Here is a 16,432-nt window from a genome sequence, read left to right as displayed (position 1 = left end):
AGCTTACTGTCTCATTGACTCTGCCACACAGATATGTATCCATAGATTTTATTGTCTTTATCTCCTTCCTTATAAGCTCAGAAAATTATTGGCCTTATACCTTTGTGTCTTTCCTTCTGTTGACCCCTTCTAGAATGTCCTTTGCCTTGCCTTTTGTCTGCCTGACAAACGCTGACAGGTCCTTAGCTAACTTCCTTGTAGATACAGGGATCATCAATTCTCATCACCATGTGCTACTGTGTCTAGATATGGGCATTTGAATATTTGCATTTCTTATACTTGAGTGTTACTTTGGAAGACATCATCTCCAGTTAAGCTTCTCTTGGGTAATGAGCTAGTTTTTCTCAAGGCTTTTGAGCCATGGTCTGGTGCAACGTTGAAATGTAGACACTTGATATCTGTGGCACTGATACTGTTGGAACCAGACTTTCCCTCCCCCTCTCACCTATGAGCTTTTAAAACTCTGTATTCTCACCAATGTTTATCATTCACTTTGGAGTCAAAGAACTCTCCGTCAAAATTGGAGGTGACTTTATAACTTACAATGTTATTTGAGGAAATAGATTAAATAACAGACATAAATTACCTATCACAATAAATATCCAAAGTAATCAGTGATGAAGTGGTAGTCATAACTCTACTAGACAGTTCTGTGGGTAAATTGCAGTGCTGAGGATGCAGTTTCATGCTAAACAGTTAGGCATGTTCATCACAACCACTTACACCCTGCTTCTCACCCTTCCAAGCTTTCCTAGCATTTCCCAAATTGAGGGGAAGGCTGAGTAATACCTTATGAAGATAACCAAAATCTTCTTTCTGGGCTAATCCCATCATGCCTACATTCCTTTTTACTTCAGTCAATCCTGAAAACCACAAGCTGTCTCTCATCACTTGAACTCTCCCATCTCCATAGCCCTTTGAACAGTTTCTAATCTGGAAACATCTTCCACTCCTCCCTTTTCCCTCAAATCCTGCCAACACATCCTCTGGAATTTCTGATAACTCGCTGACTTGATCTTTCTTCTTCCTTATGAGTGTTTTCTTTCCTTTCCTGTTGGGGCTAAAGCCTCCTTATACTTGTGAACACTACCTCCCTTCTGCACTTCAGAAGGAGAGCATTTTCTTTCTCTTACATCTTATAAATCTAAACGTATTGTGATATTGTTTCTTGTTGGCATTTCCATGAAACTAGACCCCTTTCCTTAAAAAGGAATGCAGCTCCTTTGAGGTTTATGCCTTTGACAAGTTCCACTTAGAATACCCACTACTTTCATACTACTCATTTGCTAAACATAAGGGTCCTTAGTAAGGGAAAATGAACACATTGCTCCCTAATACCACCACTATTTTGTAATTATTCCACATCTGGTGATTCTGTATCCAGGTAGACTCCTATGATGGACTATTCTCTCACTGTCTTTGCTTTTGGTCCCCTGACTTCCATGAGACCAAAGATTTTATCCTCAACTCTGTCTTTGACCAGGTCCCAAGTCAGACAGAGATCCTCTTGTAACCTTAATGGTAGACATAAATAGCCTCCTTTTAAAATGCCCTGGTTGTGGGTGGTGACCACCTCCCTCTCTTTGTTAATCTCTCTAATAATGTCTGCAAAAAAAGAAGTCTTCATTTACACTGGGAGACCAATCCAGTTAGCATTTACTTGTCTTTTCATCTTCACAGCTGTTTCCCTGCTTACCCAGTAGAACAGATATGATCACCCGTCTCATTATCTCACACGTTCCTCTGACAATATTACTGCCTGTCTTTCCTTGTCCTATCCACTGTTTATCCTGACGACAGCTTCATCCTAGTCTTGCCTGACTCAGAGCAGCCCAAGTGTGACTTGACAAGACACGCAAGAGAGCTGATCTGTTTTCCTTGAAATGCATGACTACCACATTGGTAGAGTAGGCCTATGATGTAGTCATCCAATCCCAACGCTCATTTCCATTCACCTTAACTTCCTTACTGAAAACAAACCGTGTCTGAACATTTAACCTTTCTCCTTCAAATCTCAACATCTTTTATACACTTTCTACATTCTCTGGCCAACCCCCTTACCTCAGATTTCACTGTTAATAGTTTTGCAATAAAACCATGTCCATATTTCCTTCCTAGTGTTTCTGTACCAACTACTTTGCATTCCTTTTTGTGATGGATTTTTGTTTCTTACCTAACTCCAATTATACTTCTTCCCCCACTATATGCCCCAGACTCCCTTTCATGTACCTTATTCAATAGTTTTGCCCTAATTGTTTTTGAACCATCACTTACTTCTTTATTTAGAGGGAACATGTCATAAATTTCCTCCATGAAACAGGCAAACCAAAGCACTTTGCTGGACTTCAGATCTCTCTCTCTCTCTCTCTCTCTCTCTCTCTCTCTCTCTCTCTCTCTCTCTCTCTCTCTTTCTGTCTCACTGTTTTCTACTCTCCCTTTACAGCTGCTTTCTTGCTCCTTTGTTCCAAACTGATACTTTAAAATTGTGGTGCTCTACTACCTCCACCTCCTGCCACGCTGGTATGTCCCCAAAGGACCTTAAGATCTATCAAGTCCCAACTTCTTGACAATAGTCCCTTCCGCATCACTTTCTTCTTCCTGCGAAAAGCAGAAGGCAAACTCATGCACCCTTGTGGCAACATCTGACGTAGTGGAGCACTGCTGCTGGGACCATTATATTCTCAGCCTCTATGGTGTCTGTTTCCCTTCTGCTGCCATCCCCTTTGCCCCTCTCCTTTTTGGTTTTCTTTGTTAATCTCTTCTCAAGGCAGCCAACCTGACATGGTCAAAGGGGATTATTTCACGGCCATACTCAGCACAACTCCATGACATCCCTACTATCATTCTGAAAGCAAAAGCCCCTCAGTGATTCCGAAGGTCTTACTTTGACTTTCTCATAGCTGAGTCACCACCCTTCTCTGATTGCACTTCCCCATCTACCCTGTGTCTAGCTCTCCATGAATTTATTTCAGGCATGCTCATACCTCAAGGACCTTGGTCCTTGCTGATTTCTCTACCTATAAGGAGACTCCTCTAAATATCAGGCTGGCTGGCTCCCTGTTGCATTTGGATTTTCTTCCAGATGTAAATATATACACCCTTTTCCCTACATACAGTCACCATCTAATCCATTTAATCTTCTTTTCTCCCCTGTGATGTTCAATATATGGTTTGTTTATTCTTTTATTCTTCTGCTTTCTCACATAAAATTAATGGTGCATGGGATTGGTTAGGGTATCTAATTTTTTGCATTTTTTCCTATCTTTTCACTACCTTTTCCCTTGCACCTAGCAATACTCATTGCTTGATAAATATTTGCTGAATGGATAAATAAAATCCTCCCTTAGAATGTCAACAGTCCTGTGATAAGCATCTACATATACGCATTCCTAAAGCCATTAAAAAACCTTTATCCACTACTTAAACCAACTCTTAGGCACAGTAAAATGAGAATGGCAGTGAATGGGTCAGCCATAACCTTCTGCTGAATGTCTTTCCTTTGTCCTAGCACGGAATTTATTGACTAATTCTTATAACTCTCTCCATTTCCCACAAAATGCAGGGTGGTTAAAGTCCAAAATCAATAAAAACAAGAATGCTTAGAGCAAGAAAGAAGAAAAGAGAGATAATGAAGAAAATATACTTTAGAGGAACTCATAAATACGGTGAAACTATATCTGAGAAACCAAAGGAAGATTTTGTAAGGATTCGTGTTAGCAGAGCAGCCTCTCCCTACTTGACTTTTGTCCTCAATAGAGTCTAGGAAGTCTTTCTCAGGCCAGCCTGTGCTCCATCATGCAGAACAGAGGACAAGCCTTTTGGCCTGAGCTTCAAGTTATCTGAACCCAGATAAGGACACACAGGATATGCCCCAGGCAAAACTGTCAAGTGGAAATACTTGGCTTGTGTCTGGAAATTCCCTTTTCCCTGTCTCTTTTCCCCTTTAGGGTGTACTCTCACCCCTTCATTAGTAACCTCCTAAATCTTTCCTTTGTCAAAACCCCCAAAACAATATCTCAACAATATTTATGCTATAGCCAAGCTACAATTTGCTTTTTGCCACATTTAATAATTAAAACTATAGACTTTTAATTTTTGAGCTAGTTGATGAGATCCTCTGTTGTATAGCAGTGAAAATGAGTACACAATCCAACCCAGGTACCTCAGGCAGTTTAACATCTGGAACATTGCTTTCCTATAAATCCTTAGTTTCCGCAGGTAAACTATCTTGGTCGCATATTTTCCTCCCTCTTGTCATGAAGATATGTTGCTTTATATTTCCTGGGTAGAGGCAAATAAATGCTTATTCAGCCCAGTTATGGCACCAGCAATAGGATAAAGAAAGGCTTCCACTCAAGTCTAAAGTTGACAAACCAATGAGTTCACGTGGGGTTACCTACAAGAACATACGGAACTCAAAGGCTATATCACCAAGGTTACCACCACCACCATGCCTCCTTCTGCATGAGTGACAGCTCACGAAAACCGTGCCAGTGGAACTCACTGCCGCAACTGCAGGCGGCTCCATGAAGGAGAATCTGCTCTTCACAGCCATTGTTGACCACTTGAGTAATGCTGGGAGGTCAGCTTTTGAGTCTTGCCACTTTGAACTTCCTTAGGATGAAATGTTTCGATTTAAAGGAAATAGCTGGATGATGAGCTCTATGGTACTTCCCGATAGCAGAGGTGACAGTGGTAAGACACCTATTCTAGCCAAAAGAGGGTTTGTTGAGTGGAACTGAAAACTCTTGCCACCAAGAAGAAGAATCTAAAAAGGGACTCCAGTGTTTGCCAGTAATGATGTTGAGTTTATGGTATCTAATAGGCTTAGGTGAGCTCTCCTTCTTGTATGCATATGCAAAGTAAGTGAAAAATGAGAGCTCACCTACCTACAGGACAGCCTGCCAGACTCAAGGAAAGCTCTCGCATGGCCCTGTGCTACCATGCCTTTCCTCCCTGCCAGGATGTTGCAGAAGAACTAGGGAAGGGAGCGTAACCCCACAATGGTTTGTTTTGGGTTCCCTTCCTGCCCACAGATGGCTTAGATCACAGCAGAGATTTTTGTCTTCTCTTTCTCTACCATCATATGAGCAGGAAGGATGCCACTGGGTAGCGAGGCTGCCCATTCACATTGACAGTGTGAGTGGCAGAGTGAGAGGCAGTCAGGGCTGTGGAAACTCGGCTCCACTTGCTGCTTGTCTCCTAACCTCACTCTCCGCGCGGAAGTGCCTCCCACCCTTCTCCCAGCCTGCTTTCCCTTGTAACAACAATTTGTGCTCTTGCTCGTTCTCCTGAAATAAAAAAAATACAGATAGTGTAACATTTTCACACAACCTCAAAAATAATAATGTCTTAACTGTAAAAAGAGATCTTTTAAAAGCAATGGTAAATCATCCGTTATATATCCAAATTATTAGCAAATGTCTGATACTAACTACAGGGAGAGACCTATCGAGTTGGTCCAGTGCTTGGTTACAACTGCAGAGTCAACTATTTGTGAGTGCTACAAATGTTTTGCTATGGATTTAAACTACACCAATGTTTTCTGGATATTATAAATCGGAGGTCTGAGGACCTGAGTTCCACACCCCAACCCACATGGTAGAAGGAGAGGAGTGACCTCTGAAAATTGTCCTCCAACTCCACATAGACACAGACACAGATACACATAGACACATACACACAGAGAGACATAGACACACAGACACATAGACACACTGACACATAGAACAGAGACATAGACACACAGACACATAGACACAAACACATAGACACACAGACACACACAGACACCTGGAACATACTTGGGCACACACAGCAATTCTAATTTATTTTTTATATTGCTTTGTTCTCTCATTTAATTGCCTCTGTGTACAAACACATACACATGCTCACATACACATGGGAACGCAGATTAAACAAACAAATAGCATCATATCTTACACATCACTCGGGTGTCCTTTTCCTCAATTAACAAAGTATTATGGCTACCCAAAAGTGTGTAGAAATTAATTGTATTTTTCCATAAGAACAAAATGAAAAAATAATATCCTCCACCTCTCCTCGCATTAAATTTTCCAATAATGCCGTGGTATATTCTGCATCCCGAGGCAGGTGCTTTCTCTCCTCTGTCCTTTTAGCCTCTCCATCACCCATGTGTTACCGCATCTCCCATGTTGACATCATGATATCTAGATATAATTTAGATACACAGTCCTCTCTCTGTGACATTATAATCACACAGTATCTACTTAGGATGATTAATGGGTGCCAATTCAGGTTCAGAAATGCAACAAATGTTGAATGTAAATTGTAGGGAATTTGTATATTTCTGTATAATAAAAACAGTACTATTACAATGCACCTACATATATTGCTTTTGTCTCTAATCATGGGAAATTCTCCATAAATAATTATAGTTCTTATTCGTTCTTTTTAGAGGCTGCATGCTATTCCAGGATGTGGGATTTTATTGCTATTTTTTTTTGTTTCACTCTGAGGACTTTATGATTTCTAAGAATAATCTTCCAGAGACTAGTCTTTCTGGTCCTGGTAATCCCAGAACTCATGAAGCAGAGGCTGGTGACTCACGTATGACGTCTAGGCCAACCTGGTCTATATAGTGAGTTCTAGGTCAGCCTAGTCTGCAAGAGACCCTGTCATAATGCAAAGACAAAACAAAACAAAAAGTCCACACAAATTGATCTAATCTACTCTCTTATTTTGTGGGGACATTTTCTAAAGCTGAGATTACTAGGTGAGAAGAAATACAAATTCAATTTTTTTAATATGTGGTATGATTATTTTCCCAAATGTTTGTAACAATACACACTGTTATTGTAAATACATATGGGTACCACTATGGAAATACTTATGCACAACTTCCTAAGTGCTCTATATGAAATTGTGTTTTAATTTTCTTGAGAATTTCAAAACACCCTTTCTTATGTTTACAAAATACTTCTAATGACCCTGGAGATTGAACCCAGGTCCTTTCATATGCTAAGCAAGTGGTCTGCCATGTGCTCAGTTTTCAAAAAATATCATTTGACTTTTATTATTTATTATCTAATTAGCTTAAATGATTTTTTTTGTTTACGTGAGTGTGTTATGTGTATGTGTATCTGAGGGCCCACGGAGGTGAGAAGAGGGGTCAGATCCTCCAGCACTCTCGATGCAGCCTCCAACAGTTGTGAGCCACCCAATAGAGTGCTGGGAATGGAGTTCAGGTCCTCTGGAAGAGCATCAAACTCTCTAATGTTTGAACCCCTTCTTCAGCCCTCTTTGCTATATATTCTCAATATTTACAACTAGTCAAATAAATTAGAAAAACTTTATCCTACAAAAGCAACTGTATAACAATTTCTTACAAAGAATTTTTTAATGTCACATAAAAAGACACTTACATTAGTCTTTAGTGGTTACATTTCTCAATTACGGAGACCAAAGAACTAACAAAATAACCTAATGGAAAAAGGGCTAATCTGGGCTCCAAGTTTAAGAGTACAAGGGAGGTCATGGCAGCAGGACCATGGCACAGCTGGTCTCTGTGTATTGGCAGTGAGAAGGCAGAGAGCAGGAAGTGTCATGCTTAGCTCACCTTCTTCACACTGTACAATCAACCTAGCATCTTCTCACAAATCTATGTAATCAAGAGAAACCACCAGACAGTAGTCATCATGAAACGCAGTAGCCACTTACTGCTGGTGGGAGGGGCAAGGATAATATAAAAAAAATGGCTTGAGCTTCCTTAAAAGGAAGAAATAAAAACTCTCAAAGTTTTTTTTTAAAGCTGTGAACTACAGCTTTATGTTTTATGATCTCATTTTATTCCAAATTTCTCCGAAGTAATAAGCATTCTATACAGTTAGCACATTTATTCTTCTGAATGTTACATGAGCAATGAGGGAAGAGGGATTTGATGCACACTAGAGAGAAAATGAGGGAAGCGGTTGTCCAGAGTGACCAGTGCTCCTCTACAAGGGGGCGGCAGGAACGGAGAGCAGGGGTTAGTGCTGGGTAGCATCCATGCAGGTGACTCCCATTAGAGACTGTCATTTCCATAGCCTAGCACAGTTGTCTCCCATTTCCTTCCCTTCTCAGTCCCCTTTTCTCTGCAGTTTTTATTGAGTTTAAACCAAGTACAGGCCAGGCACTCCTCTAGGTCCATGGGGAGTAAAGATGTAGATAGCTCTTGCCCTTTGGAAAATTCAAGTGGTTTCCTTGTTGTTTGTTTGTCTGTTTGTTAAGATAGAAAATATATCACAGCATCATAAGGATGGTGACCTAATGAATAAGATCTGCTTTGTTCGGAACAAAGCAGGAGGAACATTTGAGGGCCCAGTCCTTATAGAGACTCAAAAAATATTGAGCTAAAGCATAAATAAATGAGTTAACTGAACGAGTTAACTAATTAAAAACCTTCAAAATCTAGAAAGCTCTCACACACACAGGGAGAAGGAGAGGGGAGAGAGGGAGAGAGGGAGAAAGGGAGAGAGAGAGAGAGAGAGAGAGAGAGAGAGAGAGAGAGAGAGAGAGAGAGAAGCATGTCAGCTGAACTTTTAAAAAGCGTGTGTTTTGTAGGGATGAAAGCAGAGACGGTCCCCATATGAGCAGACAGAGACGTAAATCCAGAGAATAGAGAGAATGGCAACTTCCAACATGTTTGCAAAACTAAACGGCTGGAAGTTCAAGGTCCGACTGGTGTGAGGGTGGGGCCTAAGAACTGAAGTTGCTTTAGTGGGAGACCTCGCTCAGACCATTGATGACTGAAGCCCATGGAAAGGAGTATAGGTTTGAACTTGTAGCTCAGCAGCAGCCGCGAAAAAGTATGAGCGTTTCTCTCGGAGAGTCTGGTCAGGAGTGAAGAAGCAAAGATAAAAAATAAAAGCCCACTTCCGGGGTCCTAGGGGCTGATGCTACAACGGCCTGCACCTGGCTCCTAGAAGTAAGGCACAGAGAGATGACCTAGCACTTTAACAGGTACAGCGGGGTGCAAAGGGTAAGAAATAGGAAGGAGGAAAGCTAAACTTCCTTACTTGCCTTTTTTTTCTTATTTACACAGAAAGAGCATCCGTTAGAACCTTCAGAAAATGCATCTTTAACAGGTGACTCTGACTCCAGGACTGCTAATGGCTGGGAATGGGGACAGAGGCCGGGAGGCTGGGAGGCTCCTAAGAGGACCGGTTGTCTGCTCAGGGGGTGTTTTCCATAAATGCAGCCGTTTCGCTAGTCACCCACTGAAATACTGTGACATCACAGACCAGAGCCCACATGTTCCCGCCCCTTCCTGCCCCCATCTCCTAGGACCCATGGTTAACAAGGGAAAACTTACCTACATTTCCCCTCAGACACAGTTTGCGCTCAGTGCTCTCTCGACATTAGCCTCTCCAACTTGACGTATGAAACCCCTGCACTGGCAAGCGTGCGACTGAAAACGAAGACCTTCGCGGAGATTAAAGTTGGGCGGACAAGGTCCTAGGTACAGTCGTGAGAGTTTCTCTCCTTTTCATTTACATACATAAATCGGCGTAAGAGGGCATTTCAATGCAATGCATCATCTCAGAATTCTTGAGGACTTACTGTGAGCCTGGCATGAGACGGCGTCATCTCATTTAATACTCCTCACAGGCAAACAAGTTGGATACTGTTACTCCTGGCTAGTGGATAAGCATGGCAGAAGTCATTTTCATTTCTTTCCTTATTTTAAGCACTGAAGAATTTTCTTCTCTACAATTTCTATTTGATTTTCATTGATAAATGTTTCTTGGCTACTTATGCTATGAATGCTAAAATTGCTCTCTGTGCCTTATTACTTCAGCTAAGTGTTTGCTACCCTTCGGAGTTAGTTTATGATTTATATTCATTTATTCTCTCCTCCTACTTTTCCCTATTGTACCAGAAGCATAGTAGTTGGCGCTTGCCTTAGACAGCGCTTAGCACAGTTGCTGCCGGTCGGAAACCCTGCTGACACACATAAAGCACACAATGGTGTTCCCACCAAACAAGTCAACCCAGAGACACTGGGCTCTCTGCCACATCACTCACCACCAACTGGGAAGGAATAGAACATATAGGAAGTTGGCCTTGATATTTCTTAGGTTTCCTCAGTTTCCCCTAGATAGCTTAATTCCTACTGCAAAGTCCACTTTATCTCCATTTTCTATGGTGATTTAAATTCTGTCTCCAATGACTAATACAAACTGTGCCAGCATCTGGAGATGATCAGGCATTGAAAAGTGAACGCAAAACAAATTGATCAACAATAATCTGGCATTATGTCAAGAAAATGAAAATTGGTGACATTACCGTTTGTCTCTGCCACTTGATTTAGACAAAAGTCTTGTTGTATTAGGCTTGTTTTATTTGAACAACACTGATAAAATAGGAATTATCTTTTTTTCTTTGCCTATTGTTCCAAATTATCTAGAAACAGAACTGACAAAATGACTATATATTACGAGAGGATTTAGTAGATTGGTTTACAGAGTAAGTTTGGAGTAGCCCAACAATGGCTATCTCACACAGGTAAGGCCAAGAACCCAGCAATTACACAGTGCAGACGGCCCCTGTAGAGCTGCTGGCCTATAGTCCTTCAGCCCACAGAATTTGCTTCTAACATCAGTGAAAAAGTCAGCAGCGACAGGACACAGGAACTCCCCAGTGAGAGACAAGTCCGAGCCATCAAGAAAGGAGAGCTTTCTGTCTTCCATGGCTTCTTATCTGGGCTGCTATAGAAGGGTGGCCCACAGTGAGGGTGAGTCTTTCCACATCCATTAAGAAACTCAACACAGTCTTCCCACCCATGGGCATGTCCCAAGGCCGAGCTGAGGTAAATAATTCCTCACTCAGGTTTTGTTTGCAGGTGTTTCCAGGTTATTAGGTCAAGTTAACAATGGAAACTAACCACGACAACAAACATGGCACCTCGAATGAGGCTGGTTGAAATCTGTACTCAAGGAAGACTTTGAAAGTGAAACTTGTTTAAGTCATAGCATCAACGCAGTGGTAGAATAAGAACTACCTGTTTGATTGAAGTGAAATCCCTGAGTGGCCTACCAGGGTATTCAGTTACACTGACCTAGGGGTGGATGCCTGAACAAAAGGTGCCAGTAGTGAATATCCAGGGACATCAGCTGAAGTGATAAGGACTGAGGCACATTTGATATTATGATATATTTTGTTACTAGGCTAAATACATACTATAAATCTAAATCACCTTGGCCCACTTAAATATTGCCTGCCAGGGACTCAAAAAAAAAAAAAAAAAAGAAAAGAAAATGAAAAAACAAAGTTGATAGCTGAGTTGAGCAGCTTCTGCCCACATTCCTGAATTATCCAGACCCAGACATACCTGGGCGCCAGTGCCCTAAATATTTACGTATGCACAAGTCACTAAGCGCATTTCATGGATAAGCTCCACTGAGTTTCTGACATGTATACCAGGGGTGCTAAATGCCCAAAGGATGCAGTGATTCTGTAAGCTTCAGTCCCAGTCCAAGGGGCATACTGTCTACCCCCAAGTTCCAGTAAATCTGGACTGGGTAAAAAATGAGGGGATACAGAGCAAGCATCTTCTGGTTGCAGTTTGCAGGACAGTGTTATTGCCTGCTTGCAAAATAAGTGAAGGAAATTAGAGAAATATTTGTAACCACCTCTAAATATGAAAACTCTGGGCTCTGTTAATGTTAAAAATAATCCAGAATGTGTGCAGTCAGCAGTATGTATTGTGTTTCCTACACCACTCAAGACTGTCAACTTCATGTTAATAGATAATTGTGCCCTCCCGTTGCTCCTAGGCTATAACTTTCTACTTTAAAGGGCATTTTGTGGCAAAGGTCCAAACCCTCTCACAGCAAAACCTGAATACTAATGGAGTCGCTGTGATTTAAAACTGTGAAACACAATCTGTTTTTCAATGGAGGAAATAAGAACCATAACCACAAACAGTTACAGTTTCTTAACTCACCTCTGAAGGATATTGTTCCATTTTAATTCATTATTTAATGACAAGAGAAGGGAGATCTTGTAGAGGCATGGAGAGGCTGAGGCCATTAGATGTAATACTTGGGTTCAAGATTTGCTTCTGATACCCACTACCTGGGTACCTGGAACACGCCACATGATACCTTGTTAAGTCTTAAGCTCGTATAAAGATGTTAGATGAGCTAATGCTTAAAGGATGGTTTGTTCTGTGTCTGGGAGAGAGAAAGAATTCAATAAGGAGCTGTACTTGCTGCTGTTATTCTGTCAGTAATAATGGCAAGGAAAGGGGCTAGTGTGGCTAGCAGAATCCTAACTGGTCTCCTTGTTTCTGCTGAGGGCATTTTGCATGTATTATATTTTTCCCCCTTTCCTTCTCCAGTGCTCCTTTCTTTCTTCTTTCTTTCCCTTTTGTTTCCTTGTCTTTACCCACCTCCTTTGTTTCCTTGTCAGTTGAAGAGGCCAAGAATAACAGTGCATGGTAGAAACCAATGAAACTTACTTCTCAAAAAACAAAAATTACTCCAGTAATAAAATTATACCTTTTAAAAGTCTTATATCTAAGAATCCAAATTAAATTTCCAGTTCAAAGTCATTCATTTATAGAGTGCCAGATCTTCAAATCTTCATACAAGTAGGAAAGTATTTCTAAAATACACTCTATATTTTGAAAATACAAGCAGAGAAGATGTTTCCCGGTGTAGAAAGAACATAATATTTCCTGGCTCAAAAATGGGATTTGGTTGAAGGAGAAATCCAGTCTTAAGATCATCTCCACATTTCATTGCCTACTTACTGAACATCATGACTTCAAAAACGTTTCACAGAATCATTTAACAGTATACTTCTAGAGAAAGAGTCAGGAACCTCAAGAAGTTTATATCAGAGGATGAAGGTTTTCTGGTTGTGGACAGGGCAGACTGAAGCAGGCAAGGTTAGAAAGGACAGATGAACATTCTGAAAATGATAAGAAAAAGGTCATCCAAGGTAGAAGGAAGAGAATTATACACAGTTCTGTTTAGGAAGCACATGGTGTGTGAGCTGATGAATTTGATGCGGGGTGTATTGTAGGAAAAGAAGCAGGAAGCTTCTCTTGGTCTTGAAAGCTAAGTCCTTTTATGGAGTATGCTAACATCTATTTAAATGGTACGTTTATGTTGCAAGTCAGGTAGACTTTTGCCAAGTTGGCTACAGAAAATGGTATTAGCAAGAGAGGCAACACTATGAGCCAACATGTAAATGCTTTAAAGAGCCTGGTGTGCCCACAATGAGGAACAGCTTGGTCATGGAGGATGCACAGGGTAACAGGCAGGAATAAGGGCAGGTGGGTAGAGCTGGGGATCCTGCCAGGAGCCAAGTGATCAAGATCAGACTTGATGACTTAGGTTGGAAAGGGATTCTGAGATGTGAACGGGTTAAAGAAGCCAAGCCAATCAAAGAATTAAGAAATTAAATGGCAGTGGAAGAAGAATTGGCCATACATATTAAATTTACACGTAGACCTGCAAATGACACAACAGAAAATTTAAAGCAGAGTTTCAAAAGAGTTAATCAACATCATAAAATATGCTAGACCCAAACCAGGGCCAGGTGGTGGTGGGGCACACCTTTAATCCCAGAACTTTGGCTAGCCTGGTCTACAAGAGCACTTTGGACAGCCTGGTCCATGACAGCCAGGGCTGCTAAAAAATAAATAAATAAAAACAAAACAAAAACACCTAATACAGTTTACATGAAAAAAGTTGAAAGAACTGGAAGGAGAGTTTTCACCAGAAGAAAACCCATGAGCTTTTCTTTCCCTTAAATGCTCTAAGAACTCATTGGCTTCCAACAATGAACTTCTGAGTCACTCAACATTGTTAGTCTCACAGACCAGGTAAGAGACTGGGAAGATGGAGTATTTAGGCATTGCGCATAATTTCTTACAACTGTTGGGTGGTGGAGATATGACTTGATGATACTAGTTTTGTCTTAGGACTCACACTTTTGATCATGACTCCCAAGTAGTCTTTAAAGGGGATGAGAAATGTGTAGAAGAGAATCAGTTCTTACTGAGTGAAGTTGAAACCAGAGTTTAAACGTCTCCTTCTTAATGCTTCCTCTATGCGTTGAGGTCATGGGTTATCTGAAGTTCAAGAACTACTATGATGTCCCCTTTTTTCGATTATAGTCCTTTCAAGTATAGTTCAATAAAATACATTTTTCTTTAAATATTCTGTTGCTATAGCATTATTTTGGCAAATTCTTATTCCTTACTCCCTTCCATCTTTCTCTATATAGCCATAAAAGATACATGAAACCATGGTAACCATGGCCACATCTGTTTTAGTTTTAAGAGTCATTCTTTTGATATGTTCTGTATGTATTTATCTTAGTTATAGAATTACTTTTACTATGTTAAGAATTCTCAAGTTCTTATAACAATATGATATTATATAATTATTATATTATATATTATAATATAGGGAAATATCATGAACAAGAGATGAAAGTGAGATCCTACCAATCACAAAGCTCATGTTTTGTGTTCTCCTGAGTGTCTGAAGGAATGAACCCTTGTCTCTGATGTAACAAAAGCATCCTATTTTCTACACAATTTAAAAAAAGGCAATTCACATAAACTTCATACCAAGAAATTAACTTTCTGTAATCTTTTGGATATTGAATTGTTTAAAACTGCAAAGGTAAATTTTGAATAAAAATTCGGTCATTTGTGAATTAAGAGCTTAATCTGGGAACCAATGTCATAGCAGAAAATATACGGAGGATGGAGAAAATGGAGTCTAGTTCTGAATCTACAACTACCTGGATATCTTAGTTAAACCATGGTCCTGGGGTTTGTGTTAACTAATTGACATCAATATAGAAATTGGAACACACATGTAAGTCTCTACTCCTCCAAGAATAATCTACAGAAATAAAATTAAAGAAGTATAGGGATACAAGAGAATAGCACAATAAATAACAGAAAGCAACAAAAGTCAACATTTGGGAGAGTAGAATGTATGATGTACACAAACACAGGTGAGTTTAGACACGAGTAAAAGCAGCAAACTAATGCTGTGTGCAGAACACTGGCGTCGGCTTGGGAACAGCGTGCCACAGTTCTAACCTGCGGGATAGATGAGTTTGCCTGGGAATGGCCTGCCACAGTTCTCCTAACCCGAAGGACAGATGAGAGCTGCTCTTGCCTATGAATTAAAAGCAAACTGTTACTTTCCTCGATGTTCTTCCCCTATATGTCTTCTTAAGCTTAATCATTATTTACTCTAGGACAAGACTAGAGGTTGCTTTCTGGGGAAGTTAAATAGGAAAGGTTTATAATCAAGTGATCAAGAACAACTCACGGGGGGGGGGGGGNGGGGGGGGCAGAGAAATGGCTCAGTGATTAAGAGGTCTGGCTGATCTTCCAGAGGACATGAGTTCAATTCCCAGCAACCACATATTAGTTAGCAACTGCCTGCAGCTCCAGTTGCAGAAGATCCAAGAGTGCCAGGTATCAACAGATGCAGACCAAAAAAAAAAAAAAAAACCTGAGCATAAAAAAATAAGATATATTTTTAAAAACTTCTTTTAACTGATGGTAAAGTTAGGCAACAAAAGGTTAACTAGTGAATGATTCAACTCTCAGTATCCATCTTCTATATTAAGTGTTTCAGCATTCTGTGACATTGGTCATTTAAAAATATGTAAGTCCAATTATTCAACCATTCTAGTAATTTCCTATTGATGGGGGAAAGTCTTCTGTTTTGTGTTAATTTCATTGGTTAAATAAAGAGACTTCCCTGGTCCTTTAATAGGACAGAAAATTAGGTAGGCAGAGTAAACAGAACAGAATGCTGGGAGAAAGAAGCTGAGTCAAGGAGTCACCATGATTCTCCCACTCCAGACAGATACAGGTTAAGATCTTTCCTGGTAAGTGCACCCGTGGTGCTACATAGATTATTAGAAATGGGTTAGTTCAATATGTAAGAGCTAGCCAATAAGAGGCTGGAACTAATGGGCCAGGCAGTGTTTAAAAGGATACAGTTTCCGTGTAATTATTTCGGGGCATGAGCTAGAGCTAGCTGGCGGCCGGGAGCTGGGGCAGCAGGGAAATGGCCCGCAGCTCCTCACAACATCCTATGAATCACCATAGCTCAAACATGCAAAGATCATTAAACAATTGACATAGTCTCAAAGGTAAAATGCAGAGTCCTAAAGAAGAGAAAGAAGTGGGGGAGAGGAGGAAAAAAATAATACAGAATCTAGAGAAAATTGACAAAGATACTGTCCCAGATTGCATTCATCAGATGAGAGCAAACTCTTACCATTTCTAAAGAAACATCCCAAGATCATCAGATAAACACTGAGACCAAAAATTATGACAGCATAAATTAAAAGTTTATGAATATAAAGTTGTAGTATTATGGAATAATGTTCCCTGGATATGACATAGTTGTTACCCTCT

Source organism: Alexandromys fortis, unplaced genomic scaffold (genome assembly GCF_014885135.2).
Source record: "Alexandromys fortis isolate MF-2015 unplaced genomic scaffold, M_Fortis_MF-2015_v1.1 scaffold_40, whole genome shotgun sequence".
Classification (NCBI taxonomy): domain Eukaryota; kingdom Metazoa; phylum Chordata; class Mammalia; order Rodentia; family Cricetidae; genus Alexandromys; species Alexandromys fortis.
Note: the sequence above shows the minus strand (reverse complement) of the source record.